This window comes from Macaca mulatta, chromosome 17 (assembly GCF_049350105.2).
Source record: "Macaca mulatta isolate MMU2019108-1 chromosome 17, T2T-MMU8v2.0, whole genome shotgun sequence".
In the NCBI taxonomy this organism is placed as follows: Eukaryota; Metazoa; Chordata; class Mammalia; order Primates; family Cercopithecidae; genus Macaca; species Macaca mulatta.
In genome coordinates this window covers 21,400,164-21,423,030 of record NC_133422.1, presented here as the reverse complement: position 1 = coordinate 21,423,030, position 22,867 = coordinate 21,400,164, and the positions used below count along the sequence as shown (strand labels likewise).

Sequence of the window (22,867 nt, the reverse complement as noted above, 5' to 3'; positions counted from 1 at the left end):
TAAAAAATATATAAAAAATTAGCTGGACGTGATGGTGGGTGCCTGTAATCCCAGCTACTTGGGAGGCTGAGGCAGGAGAATCACTTGAACCTGGAAGGCAGAGGTTGCAATGAGCTGAGATCATGCCACTGTACTCTGGGCAACAGAGACAGACTCCATCTCAAAAAAAAAAAAAAAAAAGAATACACCTCTTTAAGAGAGGAAAGAAATGCATTTGAAATTCAATCATTCTGTCAGTATGTTAAAGTAAAATGAATTACTTTTAAAATATCTATTGTATGAACCTATTTTTTAAAGTATTTTTATCTGTCTGTCTATAGGCATAGAAAGTATGTCTGGAATGAAGTACTCTTAATGTTAATTAGAGTTATTTCTGGCAAGTGGAATTTCAAGGTTTTTTAGAGTTTTCAGTTTTATGCTTCAGTTTGGTATTATCTGTTGGCATCTGGCATCCATGTGCATCCCCTGTGTCCTCCACCCAACCCCTCAGAGCACATGGGCAGGAAAGCTAAAAACTCCATTTCCCAGACTCCCATAGGTTCTGGATGTGATTTGAGTTCTGCCAATCAGATGCACTAGATTTGGAAGGTGAAAGTGAAGCAAAGGCCACCTTCTAGCTGTTAATAGGTAGCCAGAAAACAAGGTCCAACAGAAGTATGTGTTTGCAGTGATGAGAATCCATATTCCAGCATCTAGTCACCAGCCCTGTAGGTATGAGACAGCTATGGCAGTGGCAGCAGTGTTACCAGTAATAGAAGCAGCCTCCTGACCTCTAGATGGCAACTTAACACTTACAGTCCAGTGGCAGTCTCTGATTTTCACACATCCCGACCTCTCAGGAATTTTTTAAGAACACAATTCCCTGAATTGAATCCCTTTCTGCTTAAAACGTCTAAAATATTTTGCTTTCAACACTGAAAGCTCACTGATGCAGTACTTACTACACTTCCTTTGATTCTTTACAATTTCATGTATCATATTTATATTTGCAAAAAGAACAGAGTAATTTTAGTTCCAGAAAATAAAAAAAAGAATAGGAGCAACTATAACAAGATGTTCATGCTATTTAATTCTGGATGGTGGAACTATGAAAGACTATTATCTTCTTTTTACTTTTCCATTCATTTTCCCCAAAATATTTCTCTTTTAAAGAAATAAACAGATCACTTTAACTGTAGAGAAAGAACTAGGGGGAAGCAGGGCTGGAATCAGAAAAATCATTTAGATTGCTGATGAAATAACTCCAAACTACCCTTGCAGCTCACATTATAGCTGGATATTTTTATCCTAATTCTATTTGGTTGAAATGGAAGTAGACAGCCTTTAAATCTGGATGGTCAGCTGTCTCTTTTATTTTCTTTAGATAGAAGAGAATACAAGTGCCTTCAACCAAAAGACAAACCAGTCTAAGATGTTTCTAAATAGGCTGACCTAAATCGCTCTAACTTTTCCATTAACCAGATAAAAAATTCAAGGCCAGGGCCAAGGATAGTAAAAGTTATTTTCCAATTTCCATTCTGCTTCAGATGGATAATATTCAGAAAACTGTATTCGTCATTCCTTATATGAACATACTATTGATCCTTTTATTTCTTGGGTAAATGACTTTATTCTTTCTTGCTATTGAAACATTAAGGTAGTGTCACCAGTAATAATCAATAGTAAAGCTTCATGAAGCTTTCCAAGGTTCTGATACCAGACTTTCTCTAATGATGTTTTTCTGCTCTGAAGTTTGCAACTCATGTTTAAGTATTTTAAGTATTAATATAGTGGAGGTCTAAACCACATCAGGAAAACATACTGTTATTTTTAGAAATGTTGTTAAATTCATAATATGGGCAGAATAATAAAGCAGCTTTTAGTCTTTCTACACACTATCCAATCTCTCAGGGGCTATGTTACAGAATTTATTAATGGTCTAGTGGAAGAATTATTACAAATATGAGCAATTTGAAAGCACCAAGAATATCTAAACCGAACTGCCAAAAGAAAGTAGTAAGAAAACATTATGAAGAGAAAGTGATGCATAATTCTGTGTTCTATAAAAGGTGATGAAGAAAATCTTTGAGGGCTTTCATTTAACAGGATAAAAATCTCAGTTATGAACTACTGAAAGAAAAATATTACACACAGACACATTTTACGGCATGTTTAAGAAATAAGAACCCATAACTTCCAATAACTTATAACTTCTTTCTCATCCTACAGAAATTGGAACTATGGCAAGTCATTTTAATTAGCACATTCAAGCAGCTTCCCTTGGATGAATTACACTGTCACATCTGTAGGAAAAAAAAAATCTAAATAGTACTTTTTTTAAACCAATATTCTGTTGCTTATATATTCTTGGAAAAGAGCCATAAATTACTTGTGATAAAATAATTACATTCTCAACATTATATGTTAAAACATTATGGTCACAAGAAATAGAAACAAAGTAAAAATAGAGCCAACTGCAGACAAAAAGTGGTTAACCTAAACTTGAATAGTAGTAAGATTTCTGGAAAATGGGTAATAAAAAAGAGGGTTACGATGTTTTCTTACACAGCACTCTCCTGATATAAATACTGTATCTTTCTCCTTCCAGCTCTATGTTGAGGATCAATTTTCTTTTCTCTCTTTAACTGGTCATTATCCAAAAGGCCAGGACAGAAAGTTTGCATGACAAGAATCTGACAGGCAATAGAAAATGAATCACTACCTTAGATCAGCTGCACATACAAATATAGCATACATGGAATTTCTCTCTATATAATAATTCTTTTATTCTTTAAGCCAATAAAGAACTGCGCTGTCTCCTATCCAACAAACACAGCAGTCTGTTGATGCAGGCTGCAAACAACATGAGAAATGATTTTACTTGTTAAGTAATTTTTAAAAACTTCAGTTGGTGTGTTGGTGCCTAGAGACTTGGGTTTTTAAAAAATAAAATAAAATAATAGACTAAATTTTGAGGAACTTATTTACAAAATACACTTGCACAATATTTACAAACACCATCTGGAATTTCCAGAAAAAGGCTATAAGAGGATTACACACAACAATCCCAAATGGAAAGTAGAATCACATTGAAAGTGGGCTATATTAAAAAGGAAAAGGCTATTTTTATGTGATACTTAACGCTTATGGTATTATAACATTTTTTAAAGACTGTTCTGGAGATTTGGTGCCTTTAAAAATAGGAAGGTTCAATTAGAAGCATAGAAATCAAGGGATGGAATTAGGTAACACTGGCAGAACCAAGGTGACAATGAGCTTGTAAAATGTAGATAGCAGTCTGAAAATAGGAAAGAGTAGGAGGAAGCTGCTGAAACAGGTAGCAGCCAGTGCTTGCCATGGTAACCATGTTGACTGGATGAACATCCATCATGGCATGAGGCTTAAAAGAGTCCCCACCTGCACCTTTCTTAAGTTTCAGTTAGTGGCTCCAGCAACCTGTAGACATTAATAAATAACCTTTCAGTAGACTAAGTAAGCTAGCAGCAGCAACGGGCATGAGTTGACAAATCTGTTAAGAGCTAAGTTTCAAAGGGGGATCTGAAAGATTTAAGGGAAGAAAAAGTTATTTTATGTACAGATTAACAATGGTGCAAAAATAATGATAGTGGAAGTTGAGCCAAGTCCTGAGTGCACTTTTACACTTAGCTCTCATATTCATTGACGTCCTGGGTCCCAAGAGATGCACTTTCATGATGAAATAAATATTTTCATTATAAAGTTATTTCACTTTAGAACAGTAAGAAACAATGTGACAGCACGGTCACCACCAATCTTCTAGCCCCAAAGCACTATTCTAAATGTATTAACAAATTGGAAGGATTATTACACCTTCAAACACCACTAGAAAATTTACACATGAATTTAACAAACTGCAGAAACATGACTAACGCAGCAAAAAGTATGAAAAAAAAACAGAAAGCAAATCAAAGCTCATTTGTAGTTATCTCATTTAATCTGAATAACAATCCAACCACATGAATATATCTCAGTTTCAAAATTAGGAAACTGAGGTTTTAGTATGTTACATAACTCCTTTATTATCACACAATTAGTAAGAATAAAAGGCATAGGGGTCTGTTTGCTGTACTAACTTAATCTCCATTACTACACACTGCCACTCTCATGCTCCATGTGAAACAAAGACCCACGTAACGCTTATTTCATGAGTGGAACACACTTTCAAATTCCAATTCTATTTTTCCAAAAACTGTTTTGCTAAATTAAATTATGCATTTATTAGAAGCATGTCTCTAGCTTTTCTTCAACATTAGATAACCACACTAGATAATGAACAGTTAAAATGTAGATGTGTTTCATTAGTCTTTGTAAGTCCAGCACATAAATAGGATCTATATTCACGTTGTTAGGGGATGAGTGGATGCATGGATGCATGGATGGATGGATGGATGCAGACAGTGACTTGTTTTGATACATCGTCTGAGTTAGGAAATAAACAGGTAGGTTATAGCCTGTACGCCAAGGTAGGGCAAGGGTGTCTTTCTTGCCGTTCCATGTGGATTCTTTCAAATCATATCTTAATAGTTATTTTACTGTGTCACTGATAAATAAAACGTTTGCAAATATTTCCTTTAATTTATTCAAAGGAAAACAGGAAGATGAAATCGAGGTGATTTTCACACAACCAGTTTGGAATGAGATACCTGAACTTTTATCATCCTCAGGATGGAAATTTTGAGAAATGATGTGAAGCCCTCACAGAAGACATGAAGCTGTAAGAATAACAGGGTTTAAAAATGGCAAAAATCATATTCTGAAGAATAACAATACCTAAGCCAAATTACTCTTTAAAACAAAACCCACATTACCCCAGTAATAATTCTCTATGTCCAAAACACAGCAATGCAAACAAATCAGCAACCTTCAACTATTACTGAGTTTTCTACTATGTACCTTAAGAACACAATGACTCTAATTTCATATATATTTAATTCAAAAACACTTATCTGATCATAATAAGAGTATAAACAGAACTCAGTAAATTTTCTAATTCATCTTTCCTGTTGTAGACAGTCTAACAAAAACACCATGATAATTTCTATGAGAACTAAGTTCCATGAATTCAGTGGACGCTTCAGAGCAGAGTACTCGCAGGAAACGCCAAAGCCATCATGCAGTTCAGTCCTGCTAGAATGCTATCCTTTTCCTGGTGCACAACTGTCATTAGCCACACTTCAAGACTCAGCTCAACGTGACCTTCTCTGGAAGCCTTCCATATCTGCTCAAGAACACCCACTATGTTTGTTTCTGCGACAGCATGTATCCATTACCATATATATTTGCATGCATGGCTGTATACCATATACAGATGCTGCTCAACTTACAATGGCATTACATCCTCTTAAACCAATAGAAAGTTAAAAATATCATAAGCTGAAAGTGCATTTAATACACCTAACCTATCATGGCTTACCTTAGCCTACTTTACATGTGCTCAGAACACTCACGTTTTGCCTACAGTTGGACAAAATCATCTAACATGAAGCCTATTTTATAATACAGTGTTGGATATCTCATATAATTTATCGAGTACTGTACTGAAAGTGAGAAACAGAATAGTTGTGTGGGCATTTGAAGTATGATTTCTACTAAATGTGTATTGCTTTTGCCACCGTAAATTTGAAAAATCTTTAGTCAAACCATCAAAAGTCAAGGACCATCTGTACATCTGTACATATAGCTGTCTCCCCCACTATAAGAAAGGACTGCATTCTACTAATTTTTGATCTCCTGCACAAAATACACACTATTTTAATAAATGGCAAAGAAAAGAAAGAATTAATACACTGCATGCCCTGCTCTAAAATCTTGAGGGTATATCGAGCAGGACACTGCTCTAAAATTTCATTCCTCTTACCAAATAGATAGCAAAGAGAAGGATGAATATTATCATAAAAGCTAAAATATATAATTTCTCAAAACCAGAACTATTCCCTTTTTCATTCAACAAATATCATTTAAGGAATGACTATATAACAGGCAGTGATCTGGGCACAGGAGACAGGGCAAGGAATACAACAGACCAATATCCCTGCCCCCCATGGAGTTTATATTCTAATATTAGAAGATAGATTTAGAGAAAATGGTACTTTCTAGTGTATTCGATGGTGATCAGTGCTAAGGGGAGAAGTTAAGAAGGAAAAGAATTTGGGGCATGCCAGGTTGGGGGTGGGGACTGCGATGCTGGATAGCATCACCAGGGCAGGTCGCACTGAGAAGGTGACCTCTGAGGTGAGGGAGGGACTTTTATTAGTTGAAAATCCCTTTTTCTTTTGTTTAAAAACTCATTGGTTAAAAACACTACATTCTATGAGGCGTTATTTATAAACAGAACTCCACATACATCACCCTGTCTAGGCTTTCATAATGAGATTTCACAGTGTAGTAAATTTAGAAATGATCTAAAACAGAGCTAATGGGAAGCCACTGTCTCATGATAGTGGGCAGATCTGTATTTCTTTACAAGGTAAACATTTTTTTTGATCATCGCAATTCAAGTTTAGATGCTGATTTTATTTACTTACAGTGGAACATCATCTATATTCTTTTAACATCAATACAATAATTTACCCCTTTTAAGAACCAATTATGTTCCAACCACAGTTCTAAATACTCAAATTATCTCATGTAAATCATCACAACAACTCTATGAGGTAGGAACATTTATTGTCCAGATTTTAGAGATAAGGCTGGGTCACAGAGATTAAGTAACTTACCCGAAGTCACTTAGAGGGTAAACAGGACAACTGAGATTTAAGACCAGGCCTTTCTCAAAAAACAAAGTCCATGGTCTTAACTACAACACTGCATTGCCTCAAAGATAAGAGCAGTTATGTCATACAGCATTTCAATAAGCCTGCTTACTAACTGTTCAAATATAAACTTAATAAGAAAGTGACCTCGTAACAAAAGTTTTTTCTTCTAATTCAAACATTAAGCAATATGAACTCAGAAGCAAAATATAGCTCCTATTTTTAAAGACCATTTTGGGAATCTATTATATAAACACTAGTAGTGATGCCAGCGGTCATTATGATAGAGAAAGGGAAATAAAATATACTGATAAAAGTAAGCCACATCCTTCTGTCTCTAAGAATGTCTCTAGTCTCAGGGTTGTTCCTTTTAAATTAAACCAACACGGCCCTCTCTCACGGGTTGGTGTTACATGGCGGCGACTGCAGCAAAGCGAGGGCCTCAGAGGCACCACTGCCACCAGCACAGCCGGAGACCTGAGCTGAAACTGGGGGCTGTCCTCAGGGCCTGCACCCTCTTGATGAGTCAGAGAAGTCCCGCTGTATCAAAGTAAGATGGACAGTAGCTTTGATTTTAATTGTGGTGAGCTGGAGCCACCTGATCATTAACAAAGGACATCTTCTGTTAACCAACAGCCGCCAGGGCTTCCTGTTGAAATATATAGCAACAAAAGAAGAAAAGAAGCAAAACATAAATAGTGCTTACCAGCACCTTAGAACGATGCTGCTCAGCACCAGTCTAACACTGAATGTATCTGCACCGTGAGGAGAATGTTCACAGAAACCTGTTGGGTGCATATTTATTCACATTTTTGTTAAATGTTAAATCGTTTAGCACAGTAATGAGTGCATAGTATGTCATTTCATTCTGTTTGAGTTTCTTGAGTGTTTTCTTTAAATGTCTGCAGAGTTGCTGCCCCTTTCTTGAACTATGAGTACTGCAATCTTTTAAATTCTCGACATGAGTAGAGCTTTTTGAGCTTTAAATCTACAGGGAACTCAACAGGCCTGTTTGGCATAAGCAATGAACATCAAGAAACCATCTTGCTATGGAAGCATAATGATTTTTCTTCTCCCTTTTCAAAAGATCTTTCCTTTTGATGCCAGTTTTCTTCCTTGTTTACGCAAGTTCAACAATTCCAAAGGAAAAGGCAATAGTAAGGGTTTCAAAATGGCAGAGAAATTTGCAAGTCTCATCAACATTCATGGTTTTGATCTGGATTCTAGGTATATGGACTTAAAACCATTGGGTTGTGGAGGCAATGACTTGGTTTTTTTCTGCTGTAGACAATGATTGTGACGAGAGTAGCCATCAAGAAAATTGTCCTTACCAATCCCCAGAGTGTCAAACATGCTCTATGTGAAATCGAAATTATTAGAAGACTTGACCATGATAACATTGTGAAAGTGTTTGAAATTTCTGGTCCCAGTGGGAGCCAATTAACAGATGATGTAGGTGGGCTCTCTTACGGAACTAAACAGTGTTTACATTGTTCAGGGGTACATGAAGACAGACTTGTCTAAAGTGCTGGAGCAGGGCCCTTTACTGGAAGAGCATGCCAGGTTTTTCATGTATCAGCTGCTACGGGGGCTCAAGTATATTCACTCTGCTAATGTACTGCACAGAGATCTCAAACCAGCTAATCTTTTCATTAATACTGAAGACTTGGTGCTGAAGACAGGTGACTTTGGTCTTGCATGGATCATGCATCCTCATTATTCCCATAAGGGTCATCTTTTGAAGGACTGGTTACTAAATGGTACAGATCTCCATGTCTTTTACTTTCTCCTAATAATTATACTAAAGCTATTGACATGTGGGCTGCAGGCTGCATCTCTGCTGAAATGCTGACAGGTAAAACCCTTTTTGCAGGTGCACATGAACTTGAACAGATACAGCTGACTTTAGAATCTATTCCTGTTGTACATGAGAAAGATCGTCAGGAGCTCCTCAGTGTAATTCCAGTTTACATTAGAAATCACATGACTGAGCCACACAAACCTTTAACTCAGCCACTTCCAGGAATTAGTCGAGAAGCACTGAATTTCCTGGAACAAATTTTGACATTTAGCCCCATGGATCAGTTAACAGCAGAAGAAGCGCTCTCCCATCCTTACATGAGCATATATTCTTTTCCAATGGATAAGCCAATTTCGAGCCATCCTTTTCATATTGAAGATGAAGCTCATGATATTTCGCTTATGGATGAAACTCACAGTCACATTTATAACTGGGAAAGGTATCATGATTGTCAGTTTTCAGAGCATGATTGGCCTATACATAACAATTTTGATATTGAAGTACAGCTACATCCAAGAACTCTGTCTGATGTCACTGATGAAGAAGTACAAGTTGATCCCCGAAAATACCTGGATGGAGGTTGGGAAAGGTATCTGGGGGATCCTGCTTTTGATGCCAATTACTCTACTGAGGCTTGTTGGCAGTACCCAGATCGTCGTGAAAACAAATATTGTGATCTGGAGTGTAGCCATACTTGTAATTACAAAACGAGGTCATGATCATATTTAGATAACTTAGTTTGGAGAGAGAGTGAAGTTAACCGTTACTATGAACCCAAGCTTATTACAGATCTTTCCAATTGGAAAGAACAAAGCAAAGAAAAATCTGATAAGAAAAGCAAATCAAAATGTGAAAGGAATGGATTGGTTATAACCCAGAGAGCACTAGAGGAAGCATCACAGCAACTGGCTGGAAAAGAAAGGGAAAAGAATCAGGGATTTGATTTTCATTCCTTTGTTGCAGGAACTATTTAATTTAGTTTCCAACATTAGCCTACTGATGTTGTTGATAAATTAAATGACTTGAATAGCTCAGTGTCCCAACTAGAATTGAAAAGTTTGATATCAAAGTCAATAAGCCAAGAAAAACAGCAAAAAGGAATGGCAAATCTGGCTCAATTAGAAACTTTGTACCCATCTTCTTGGGACAGACCATTTGTGAGTGATGGGAAGAACTGTTTTCTCATAAATCGGTTTTGTGAAGTAAGAAAGGATGAACAAGTGGAGAAGGAAAACACACTAGTTACTTAGACAAGTTCTTTAGCAGGAAAGAAGATCCTGAAATCTAGAAACTGAGTCGGCAGAGGATGGGAAGCTTGGGGAGAGAGAAATGAGGAAGGCTTTCTGAACAACAATGGGGAGTTCCTCTTTAACAAGCAGCTGGAGTCCATAGGATCCCGCAGTTTCACAGTCCAGTTGGGTCACCACTTAAGCCAATTAACACCTTCTGCTATGACATTTTCCCCTCAAATTCCTCATAAAACATACAGCAGCATTCTGAAACATCTGAACTAAAACACTCAGCAGACATTTACCTTTGTATTCTTATGAAATGTATTTTGTCTTTTTTTATTACTAGAGTTTAAGTCATTTTTTACTTGAATCAGATGGTGTCATTCAGTAAGGATTTTATCAGTACTTGGTTTTTAAAATCCAGGCTTTCTTTTTCTACATGTGAGATAGTTTTCATTTTAACTGACATGTCATTTGCACACAAAAATAATGAATGGAGCAAAATAATGCAATGCAGGAGGAGACAAAAGAAATGCACTAAGACAAGTAAAGAACCTCCTCTCATAGAACAATGATCTGTTTTACAGGAAGCAAATCTTGCCTGAAATTTACACAGTGAGACTGTACACAATTGCATGAAAATATCTATTTTTTTCTAAGACATTTTTCATTCATGAGTAGTTTCAAGTTTTTCATACTGTACACATTTCTTAAAACACATGATACCAGAAGCAACCGAAAATGAATGTGGAATTTGGTATACGTGTGTTATCTACCTCAAAGTAACAAAAATATGTGGCAAAACATATACCACCCATAGTGCTTCACAAAATGCACTTCTATTTAGCCAGCGTTTATTGTACTAAACTATTCTTAATAAGACTCATTCACTGTTTATAAAGGTTCTGGTATTCACTCTTTATAGTGAAGTGTTAATACACCACATCTTATTTATTTTAGTAAATCAGTATATTTTCTGTATTTACTTATAAAAATTAGTTTTAAAAATTTATTTGCAAACACTTTTTCCATTTGGCACTATGGTTTGTTGCCTACCTAGCTGAATCTATGTCAGTTTATCCTAAGGCTGTCCACATACTCATTTTAAGTAACTTTCTCACTGTGTATAGGAATTTGGATTTTGGAGGTGCTTGATCTAGCCACAAAGAAAAATTAATTAGGAATTACTTTATTATAAAATGCTCTAGAAGTCTTAATTGTGTTTAAAAAAAAAAAAAAAAAAAGACTGGGCCGGGCACGGTGGCTGGCCGGGCGCGGTGGCTCAAGCCTGTAATCCCAGCACTTTGGGAGGCCGAGACGGGCGGATCACGAGGTCAGGAGATCAAGATCATCCTGGCTAACACGGTGAAACCCCACCTCTACTAAAAAATACAAAAAATTAGCCAGGTGAGGTGGCGGGCGCCTGTAGTCCCAGCTACTGGGGAGGCTGAGGCAGGAGAATGGCGTAAACCCAGGAGGCGGAGCTTGCAGTGAGCTGAGATCCGGCCACTGCACTCCAGCCTGGGTGACAGAGCGAGACTCCGTCTCAAAAAAAAAAAAAAAAAAAGCCTGTTAGAATTGTGTGCATGGAAGTAATTAAGGTACATCATTACTATAGTTTAAAAGCTGTACATGATAAGACATTTTGTTTTTACTGAATGATCTATTCCCCATCGCAAGGCAAGCATAAATAAAATTAGATTAATGTAGCATGTGGCGTTGCAGTCTCTTAGAATTTGTTTCATCTATTTTATTTTATTGAATATTGTCTATATTTTCGGTTATTCTGTTTGAAGTAAAAGGACAAATAAAACATGGCCAGCAAAAAAAAATAAATTAATTAATCCAACTATAAAAGCAACAAAAATACTATTAATTGCTAGATCAGTTGTGGCAATAATTAATAATTAAAACTAAAGATTAAGAGGTAATATAAAATGTTGGCGTTAGCACACACAATGATATCTATTTGTCATTTCAAACTTTTATGATCTTTCTAGGATAAAAGACATTTTTCTATGACATGAACAAATTATCTCAAAGCCAGATATGTGCTTGGTGAGGACAGAAAAATGGTCTTCTTAAATGAAATGAGTAATTCTGTGTTCTATCTTCAAAATTCTTTTTTAAATATGTTGAAAATTAAAGCATAAACTAGTATCTATTTTTACAGAAGAGATTTTTGGGTATACTATTCTGATTTGATACACTATTCTCATTTGACAGGTTCTAAACTGATGGATTTCAACTCAAATATTGGTTTTCCTTGAAAAGCACAGAAATTAATACTATTTTTCCTTTAAAACAGTTTAACGCACATTTGATTCTCATTACTTACAGCAGTTATGTTCAATAAAGTCACTACAACTCTGGATTAACAGATATTGAACCACTGACCCTATGGGAAATACTAGGTTTAGGTTCCTGCAAACCTCACAACATCTTTGTCAATTAATCAACATATAATTTCATTTTATGTGTGCTTCTGTTTAAAGAATATGTGTATACATATATATTAACAATAAATATGATACATGTAACATCACATGTTATATGTTATATTCTTAATAAAACATATATATATATACCTTCTTTAAACAGAATGTAAGTATACTTGATTCATTAACACTGAACTCAGGGCCAACAGCACTATAGCTCACGCCTGAAGGAAGCCTGTCTAACACACATATTTTTTTCAATAATGCACATCATAACATTTTACTTTTAGGAAAACCAGACAGCACTTCCGCACAGGGAGCCACTGTAAACAGTGAGATCATCAACAAAAAGTACAAACATGCAAAGCCATGTCATGAAAGGGCACTTGTTTATCGCATGAGAGCTCAAACAAGATAACAGGGCACAGCCAGGTTCATCCTTGGGTGGGAATGTGCACACTGGGCAACTCCAACTGTTCACATGTGAAAAATTACACACAAGTATTGATTTTGAAGTCACAAATAAATGTTAGTGAGTAGGCAAATTAGTAAATACTGAAACCATGAATAAGGAAGATCGACCCTATAAAATGTTAAGTACGTACATATCGTGTTTTTTGTTATGTGAAAATATGCTAAATGTGGTGCTGTGTTCAATAGTGTCAGCAAATTGCAGTAAAGATTGCCTAACACCTGAAAATGCGACCTTTCACCTCACAGTGACCTGTCAGAATTTCCCTCCGGTTCAAGGCTGAATAATGTCCCATTATATGTGTGTGCCACATGTTGTTTATCCATTCATCCATCAATGAACACCTGGGTTGCTTCCACTTTTTGGCTCCTATGAATAACGCTGCTATGAACACGGTGTAGAACTGCTTCACAATTTCATTGTTTTCGGCCGGGCCGGGTGGCTCACACCTATAATCCCAGCACTTTGGGAGGCCAAGACAAGCAGATCACTCGAGCTCAGAAGTGATCAGCCTGGCCAACATGATGAAACCCCGTCTCCAGTAAAAATACAAGAAAATTAGCTGGGCATTGTGATACATGCCTGTAATCCCAGCTACTCAGAAGGCTGAGGCAGGAGAATTGCTTGAACCCGGGAGGGAGAGGTTGCAGTGAGCCAAGATCACACCAACGCACTCCAGCCTGGGTCACAGAAGGAGACTCTGTCTCGAAAACTAACAATAATTTTCATGTTTTCTATATCATATGATCACATTGTTTACGGCTAATTAAAGAGTACATCAAGCTCCCCAAGCTTTATCATCCTACAGATAAACGTGGGGTTACAATGATGACGATAATCCACACTTTACTACTGGCCATTCCCCTTACTTACCCAGATGGAACCCCAGCCTCCTTCCTCACCCAGATATTTCCTAGAGAATATCTAACATATGCTCACATTTGCCTCTCCCTTCAACTACCCCCACTCCACCACTGTACAGGAAAGTGAAGTTCCTGTGATTCACCTGTTCACTCCAGACCCTCAACTACTCCATAAACCCTGGGGCCTTAAGGCAATGCCATAAAGTGATTCTCTCCTCTCCCTTCATTATATCCACTCTCTTGCTCCACAGCAAAGGTGAATGAAGGAGTTGATCCAACAGGCTAGAGTGCTGCCTCTTTAAGAAGAGAAAGAGTAAGACCACAAATACTCAAACAGTAATAATTTAGAATTGTTGTGACATCCATGAACGATGATAAGGTAGAAGTGTTTATTACCAAGGGAAGGTTGAATTTCCTTCAACATTCTTCCCTTCCTACCGTGGAATCTTAACTAGATCTATGATAAAAAGCTCTGTCTACTTAGATGATACTCAGTCTACAAAAAGGTTTACAAACAGTTCTGGTTTCTGGCTTGTCCAAGGCAGAACAAGCGTGAGAATTCTTTCCCTGTGACTGGAAGATTTCACTAGCTCCTCATTCACTCACATCCTTCTGACATTCAGAGGTGCCCTATTGGAAAAAGTGCCCTTCACGTCAAGATTCCTGAATACATAGTTGGCATTTACTAGCACTTACTGGATGCCAGGCTGAAGGCTTTATCTCCTTAATCCTCAGAATATCCTTACGAGCATTTACATATGAGGAAAAGTAAGGTTTGAAGAGGTTATGTAGCTTGCCCAACAGGAACGCAAACTGGGACTCGTTTTCTTTAATGCATTTCAGGATTTCATTTGTATATTAAAAATAAAAAATTCCAAATCAGATTTCTTTCTTTAGGAAACTTTCTTTTCGTGTTCTAAGTAAAATGGTCTTTGTATTTTACTAAAAAGGGCCCTAGCTGTGCATACATGATCTAGAGATTTTCCCCAGCAAAACCTGTTATTAATGCATCTCTAAAGCATATTTAAAATCATTAAAATTATACAGTTTCTTTTAGTACTCTTTTCTTTCCTTTTTAAAATTTGAATGATTAAAGTTTAATTCTTGGACTTAACCTTTGCCAACAGTCTTCTCTTCCTTCCTACCTCAGCTGCTCCGTCCCATGGTTACTCCCTAGGACCTGACTCAAGCGCTCACTCTTCATCCAACATCATCTCCAGAGCTTGTCACTGTATCCACCCACGCTTTCCCTGGCACACACAGACAAACCGCAACAGCGGCTTGACCGTGTCCTCCACTTCACTTACTGCACCCAAGCAGCTGGACATGATCCCACACCAGATTGACAGTGCTTAGAGTCCTGGTCACCCGGCTAAGGTGTGCCCTAAATGCAACTTGATATTTACACTGTTGCATTTCTCTCGCCCATTCCCTTTCCCATGCCTCTGTTCAAGCATTTCATACCTTTCTTCTAGCCTCAGACCTCCATACCCTCTCCCCCATCTTGATTCTCAGCTGACGACCTAACTTCATATTCCACTGAGAAAATCAAAATAATCAGAAAATAATTTCTAGAAGTGCCAACCTCTGCCCCTACTGCATTTCATGGATAAACTGACTTGGTATGGATAAACTGACCTGCTCCGAGGGAAGCCCAGCTCCTCACGCCATCCTACCTCGTCTTGCATCTATAAGGGCAGTAATTCTCTCTTTTTTTGCATCATTTAATCTCTTCTCTCAAGTGGATTATTCTCCTCAGCCCACGGTGGTTTTTTGTTTTTGTTTTTGTTTTGAGACGGAGTTTTGCTCGTTTCCCAGGTTGGAGTGCAATGGTGCGATCTCAGGTCACCGCAACCTCCGCCTTCCGGGTTCAAGCGATTCTCCTGCCTCAGCCTCCCGACTAGCTGGGATTACATGTATGCGCCAACAAGCTCAGCTAATTTTGTATTTTTAATAGAGACGGGGTTTCTTCATGTTGGTCAGGCTGGTCTCAAAATCCCGACCTCAGGTGATCCGCCCCCTCGGCTTCCCAAAGTGCTGGGATTACAGACCTGAGTCACTGCGCCCGGCCAGCCCACAGTCTTTCTCCTAAAACAGTCATTTCACTTTTTACAAAAAGCTCTAGCCTGACCCCAACATCCCTCTCCTACCACTGCTACATTTTTCCCTCCTCTCGTTAAAGAGTTTGTTTTAGATGCTGATTTTAAAGATCAGACTTGCTAATGTATCGTATTCTTTTAATATTAATATAACTAGCACCTATTAAGTGCTAATCATGTGCTAACCACTGTGCTAAATTGTCAAGGAAAATGTCACAGCGACCTCTCTACTGCTCCCCCGATGTCTGACTTTTTTCCTGCTACTCCCTTTCCCCTCGCTCCCTTCCCTTCAGCTGGAATGTGTCAGCTGTTCCGGAATGCTCATCCCTGGAACGTGTCAGGTGTGTCTCTTCCTCAAAACCTTTGCATTTGCTGTTCTTTCAGCTTGCTCTGCTCTTCTTCCAGATATCCTCATGGCACTCTCTTCGAAAAAAAAAAAAAAGGTCCAGATACGTTGCCCTAGCAGGATTTTCAAGTGTTCCCAAGACCTTTTTCAAGGGTCCATGAAGTCAACACTATTTTCACAATAATCCTAAAACATACACAGCTTTTAATATTCTGCAACGCACTCATAAAGCTCTAAAGAACATTTTTTAAACCTGAATGTAGAACCATTTTATCAGTTTTTATGAGAGCCACCAAGAAATACCAGATTTTTCTTCCCATAATAGCTAAGAACATATCACTCCATCCCCTTGTATCAACTACACCTGAATAAATAAGTAAAAACAGCAGATAACCTGAGATTCTATACTTTGAAAGTATTTCAGCAGATGCCTGGTTTAACCCGAGAACTGTTTAAAGTACATGCCGTTTATTCAGTCTTCAAAAATAATTTGGATTTTATGCCTGGAGTTGGCCGTTAACTAAAACTGCCTTAATTAAATCTCCTACAGAACTACTGTCACACAAAGTTGAAGTCTGGATTATGTCCGGACCTCACAAGGGAGGACATCATAAGGACACCTCCCAAGTGGATGTAGGTGAGGGGAACACATTGCAGACCTCACTCCCACCCACATCAAAGACTGATAGAACATATTTCTTCGTTCTATCAAGAAAAGCTAGAAAAGCTTTTCCCCCTTAAAATCTAGAGTTAATTAACTTCTCCCTGGATAGACTATAAGCTCCGTAACAGCAGGGCTTTTATGTTCTTTCACCATCCCAGCACCTAGAATAGAACTCAATAAAAATTGGCTGAATGAATAGAAAGGTCGTTTACTATCAAGTTAGGAAAGACTAATTTAGACTTTATCCCACCAGTAATGGGCAATATCTAAGAGCTTATGCAAAATGTATTATGTATCATATTTCTCTTTTCTAAAGATAACTCTGGCACTGGAGTAGAGAATGGAGGAGAGAGGAAATACATGGCAAAAATCCAAATGACAGATAATAAAGGTTAAATGAAGTTAGAGTAAGCAGCAAATGGAAAGGGAGAAATGAATTCATGAGAGATTCATGCAGCAAAGGGACAGTATATCATAATGATATAGGAGTTAAGAAGGAATTACTTAGACAGATAGCAAAGGTATGGGAGTCCTTGGTAAGGCTTTTCTTTTTAATGAAAAGCAGCCCCAAATCATTTTCTAACAAAGAGCGGCCTACAAGCTGGGAGCCTGCATAGGTGAATGCCCACAGGAACTAAGGACTAGACATTTTCAAGATGGCAGTTCCATCTTCCCTTCTCTGCCAGCTACGTGTATTGTAAGGAGCAGACAAGATGGCGCAGATCAATGGGAAAGCCCAGTTGCATAAGAAGATTAGGGTGGGGCAACCAGCCTTCCACACGTGCTATGTAAACATCATACCTGACTGAACCAATCTGTGAGCCCTGTGTAAATCAGACACCACCTCCTCAAACTGGACTATAAAACTCAGTGCATTTGCCACCAGCCAGTCCTTTCTGCTCGGAGACCCCTTCCTCTATGGAGGAAGTCGTTTCTCCTTCCCTTCTATTCTACCTATTAAACCTCCACTCCTAAACTCCTCCTATGTGTCCATGTCCTAAGTTTTCCTGGAGTGTGACAACAAACCGCAGGGTATATACCCCAGACAACGTAGCCACTTCAATAACAGTTAAATCAGGCATCAAACAAGTCACTTGACATGTGTGACCTGGGGCATGTTACTTATCTAATCTTTGCTTTCCTTATTTCTAAAAAGGAGAGAATAATTGTACTTACTTACCTCATAGTTTTACTGTGAGGATTAAATAAGATCTAAGATATACAGAATTGACCAAATGTGGTGACCGCTGACAACGAGTGAGGTCCTTGTGGGTGGGGACGTGTCTCTTTCATACACTTCTAAATCACCAGCACCTAACACTATGCCTGGCCATAGCAGGCACTAAATGGGTATGTGATGAAAGCAAATGAATTAATGATGGTGATTAGCAAGACAAAAAGTCAATCTCTTCTATACAAGTCAATTTATTCTATAGGACACAAAAGCTATGGAGCAAAATTTGGCTGGGAGCGGGTGGACTGCACAAATATGTTCAGTTTGAGAACATGGAGACTGAGATGGCTAGGGGACCCCCTACAGGAAGTGTCTGGTAGGCAAAGGAACTAGAGGCCCAGATCTCAGAAATACAGGCTAGAAAAAGACCAATAGAGCTGGTGGTCAAAGCCTAATCTAATTGATCAAATTAACTTAGAAAGGGGCAAACAGAATTAAGACTTCTAGGAAACAAAAACATTTGACAATAAAGGAATCAGGGATAGAGGCTAAGAGGCAGTGAAAAGATAGTAAGAAAGATAAGAGAACTTGGCCAGGCCCAGTGGTTCATGCCTGTAATCCCAGCACTTTGGGAGGCCAAGGTAGGTGGATCACCTGAGGTCAGGAGTTTGAGACCAGCCTGGCCAACACGGTGAAACCCCATCTCTACTAAAAATACAAAAATTAGCCAGGCGTGGTGGCATGCACCGGTAATCCCAACTGCTTGTAAGGCTGAAGCAGGAGAATCACTTAAACCTGGGAGGCAGAGGTTGCAGTGAGCCAAGATTGTGCCACTGTACTCCAGCCTGGGTGACAGAGTGAGACGATAGATAGATAGATAGATAGATAGATAGATAGATAGATAGATAGATAGATAGATAAAGAGAACTTAAACTTTGAAGGCAAAAGAAGAGAAGATGTGAGATGTGGTCAACAGCATCCAAACTGGCAAGAAGCAGTTGACTAAAAACTAGAGACCACTTGATTTAAGCAATTAAAATTATTAAGGGCCTTTGCAAAAGAAGTTTCATGAAATAGCTGCAGTAGAATGAAGAGTAAATAGAAGCTGAAGAAGGGCAGATAAGAAGGCTCTTAGAAAGATATTTCAAGATTAAGTAGAATGGGCCATAGAAGTACCTAAAAGTCAACCTGGCCAATTATTTCCACTACCACCTCCAAGTGGTCATTCATTCTTGTTAAAATATTTTTTCAACAGACACTTGAAGGCCAGGTGCGGTGGCTCACACCTATAATCCTAGCACTTTGGGAGTCCCCTTCATGTCACAATCCAATGTGGCTAATGGGATTCAGGGAGGAGCACAAAGGGCTCTGCTCCATGAAGTCATTCAGGGATCCAGGCTCCTTCCACTGGATAATCTACGTCTACCTGGCAGGTGAGGGAAAACATAGGGTGTGGAGAGTCCCACAAACAGCTTGAGATGCCAAGTGACAGACATCACTCTCACCTGTATTTCACTGGCTAGTTACATATCTCCATCTATCTGCAAGGGGAAAAGGAAGTCTAATGGTGGGCCAACAAGAATAGAAAAACAGAGTTATCAGTGGGCAGAGCATTCTCTGTCCCCTTAAGTAACATGTCTGAGTCCATCTAATAGTGCATGAAAAGCTGAGAATCAAACCCAACACTATCTAACTTCTCCAGGAACCTTGCTATTCTATGCCTCTGGCTCACTCCATTTCACTGAACCCACCGGCAAATTTAACATTTCTCCAAATGAAAAGGATAACAGCTGGTTTATATTCAAGAGTTCAATATTACTGTGGAATTATATTGTGTATACAGTAAGTCCTCACTTAACAACATCAACAGGTTCTCAGAAACTGTGATGTTAAGTGAAATGATGTATAGTAGGTCCTAGAGTAATACTTTTTCATGCAACATCATTTCATTATAACATCAATGAGAAAGAAAATTGGGTTTGTTATACGTCATTTCACTTAAAAGTCAGTTTCCATGAATCTATCAACGATGTTGAGTGAGGACTTACTCTCTCTCTCTCTCTATATATATATGTATATGTATATGTATATGTATGTATGTATTTTTTTCATCTATCTCTATTTTCTGACCTGCAGTTCCCCTTCACAAATCAATGGTTTTAACCTTCTGAGGGGAATACACATAGACATAAACTTTGGGGGGAGCCCTCTAAAACCCAACCAAACCAGGGATGCATGAACCCCAGGCTAAGAACTTTTCTCTATAGTACTTTACTTTGGACACTGTTAACTCACTTTCAACTTTCTACCCGGTTCCCCCCAACCCGCTTCAGCCCCACTGACCTCCCTCTTTGCAGCTGCTGTTCCTTCTACTTAGCCTGCTCTTCCCCCAGGGGTCCACATGCTCATTGCCTAAAAATCCCTTCCCACTCCACCTCCACTCACAGCCATGCTTTATTTCTCTCTATAGCACTTCTCACCTTCTCATATACTATGCATTTCATGTATTTACAAGTTCATAAATTCTCCTTGCATTAAAATGTGAGCTACACGACAGCAGAGGTTTTTGTATCCCTGGTACCTACAACAGTACTTGGAACACCATAGATATTTCTTTGAATGCATGAATTGAGGAGCAACAAAGGAGTAAACTGAGAAGGAGCACACAGGAAGATGCATGATATTGAAAATGTTCCCATTCTGAAGCTAGATTCACGGGTGGTCATTTTACCATTGAGATTCACAAACTACAGAGATATTATATATTCTTACAAATATCAAATATTATAATATCACTTGATTTTAAAGTACTATAAGAGTGTAGTTGAACAATACAACTCAAATCACCATGCTTGCTCAGATATAAACTCTTGCACTTTTTCTTACCTAAGTAAAATAGTGAGATGGAGAAAAGTAGGCCAAAAAAATCCTGTCATTTTCATTCCCTAGCTAGGTAAAAATAAATTTCACTCATATTTTTTCCTCAAATATGTTTTAATAGGCCATGTGGAAAATTACTTCACGTGATTCTTTTTAACACTATACCATGACCTTTCAAAAATGGCATCTTACTTTATAGAAGTGAAACTAAGAGTTTTCTTTGAAAACCTATTTGAAGAGTTAGGTACCTAGAAGCATTTTCTTTTAAAATAATCCTTTTAAAAGTACATTAAAAATGTCTCAATGATTTTTGTTAAGTTTATTTCAAATGAATATAAATTTCAGCTGGCATTTTTTATTTCAAAATTTACTTTTCAAATGTGCAGTCATATATCTGTCCCTAAAAACACAGGCTCCAAATGCAAAAAGGCATGATGAAACCTAAAACATTGATAGAGATATGCTCACAGATTAAACAAATGAACAAAGGTGGGAACAGGAAGAAGGAGGAAATAAGGGAGAGGAAAAGAGGAATTTAAAGGAGAGAGAAAAGGGGGAAGGGAAGGAGAAGGAGAGAGAAACCAAGAGAAATAAGGAGCCCGCCTGCCTGCACACACACATGCTTGCATGCTGTAGATTAAAGTTCCACTGCCCAAGAAGCTATGGGGCTACTGAAAGCAAGGCACCTGGAACCCACCCATTTTAATCCACTGTGAAAGGGATATGGGTACAATCATCAGAAGGAACTGCTTTTGAGTTCCAGCTTTGTCCGTTACTCAGCAGATATTCAAACTCAGTCTCAGTATAATCATTTGTAAAATTTAAGTAACTGTACACAACCGTTTCATAAGATCATGTATAGAAAACTGCTCTGTAACCAAGAAAATGCTAAATAGAAAAGCATTTTTAAATTTCTGAATTAAATGCACCAAGCTTGTATTTAAAAAGATCTACTATACTAAATTACATTCTGGTGGTCTGAAAAAGCGCTGATACTCAAACGACACAGTGAGGAGGTCAGAGATTCCAGCTCTACACATGATAAAGTTAACCGTACTTCCTCATATAAAACAGAAGCCTAACAGTCTCCCAAATAGCCTCACAACAAAAAGCAGGAGGGAGAGAATTATTATCATATATGATCATTTGAGGAAAAAAAAAAGGAACTATATAAAATACGAATGATGCACATTGACTCCTAATTTAAAACTACTATCACCAATAGTTGTTGATCATTTTAAAATCATTTAACCAACTCAGAAATACAAATGTTTCTTTATTTCTCTTCTTTTAGAGGCAAGGTCTTGCTCTGTCACCCAGGCTAGAGTGCAGTGGTTCCAAGTTGCTGGGACCACAGGTGCCACCAGAGCCAGCTAACTTCCTTATTTTTTTAATGTTTTATAGAGATGGGGTCTCCCTGTTTTGCTAAGGTTTGTCTCAGACTCTTGGCATTAAGCAGTCTTACCAGCTCAGCCTCCCAAATTGCTGGGATTACAGGCACCAGCCACGGTGCCCAGTTACAAATGTGTTTCCAGTGACTAAATAGTCATGGAGTAAAATACTCAATATCCAACAAAACCAAACAAGTTTGCCAAGGGAAACTGTAACCTACTAACATGTTATGGCCTTTTTCAAAGGTCTATTCTTAGATGTAAAACAAACTCTCTTTAATTAAAACCTCTGCTATTAAACACATTTCCTGAGTAAGTAAAGCCTAACAAATCCAGTATGAGTGAAAAACACCGTACCCTGGAAACAGAAAGGGGCCCCACATTCATTATAATGGTAGTTTCATATAACCTTTTGCCTCTGTACCACAATAGCAAACAAGCAAACTTAAACTAAATGAAAGAGTTCTAAATTTAGATACTTTAAAATAAGGCATCTTTAAGTTATATGTAAAGGTTTAGCAAATTATTTATTATGTCTCTTATCTTTAATAATGGGATATCATGTTTAACTTGTAATCAAAATGGAAAGAAAGCTGTTATACCATATATTACCGTACTGAGAGTCAGAATTTCCAGTCTATATTTAGTTCACATTAAAATGGAAGCAAAGACGCAAACCAAGCTAAAAATAAAATGTTCTACAAAGATGAGATTTTTTAAATGGACTGAAATCTAGC

At 37.9% G+C, this 22,867-nt stretch overlaps 1 protein-coding gene and 1 pseudogene across 7 annotated transcripts in view; one reads left to right on the top strand and one right to left on the bottom strand.

Annotated features, from left to right (window-relative positions):
- DGKH (diacylglycerol kinase eta) overlaps positions 1-22,867 on the bottom strand; it is a 204,342-nt gene that overhangs the window by 166,788 nt on the left and 14,687 nt on the right. The gene's annotated exons all lie outside the window — the stretch shown is intronic.
- Positions 7,942-10,173, top strand: LOC699473 (mitogen-activated protein kinase 6 pseudogene; annotated as a pseudogene).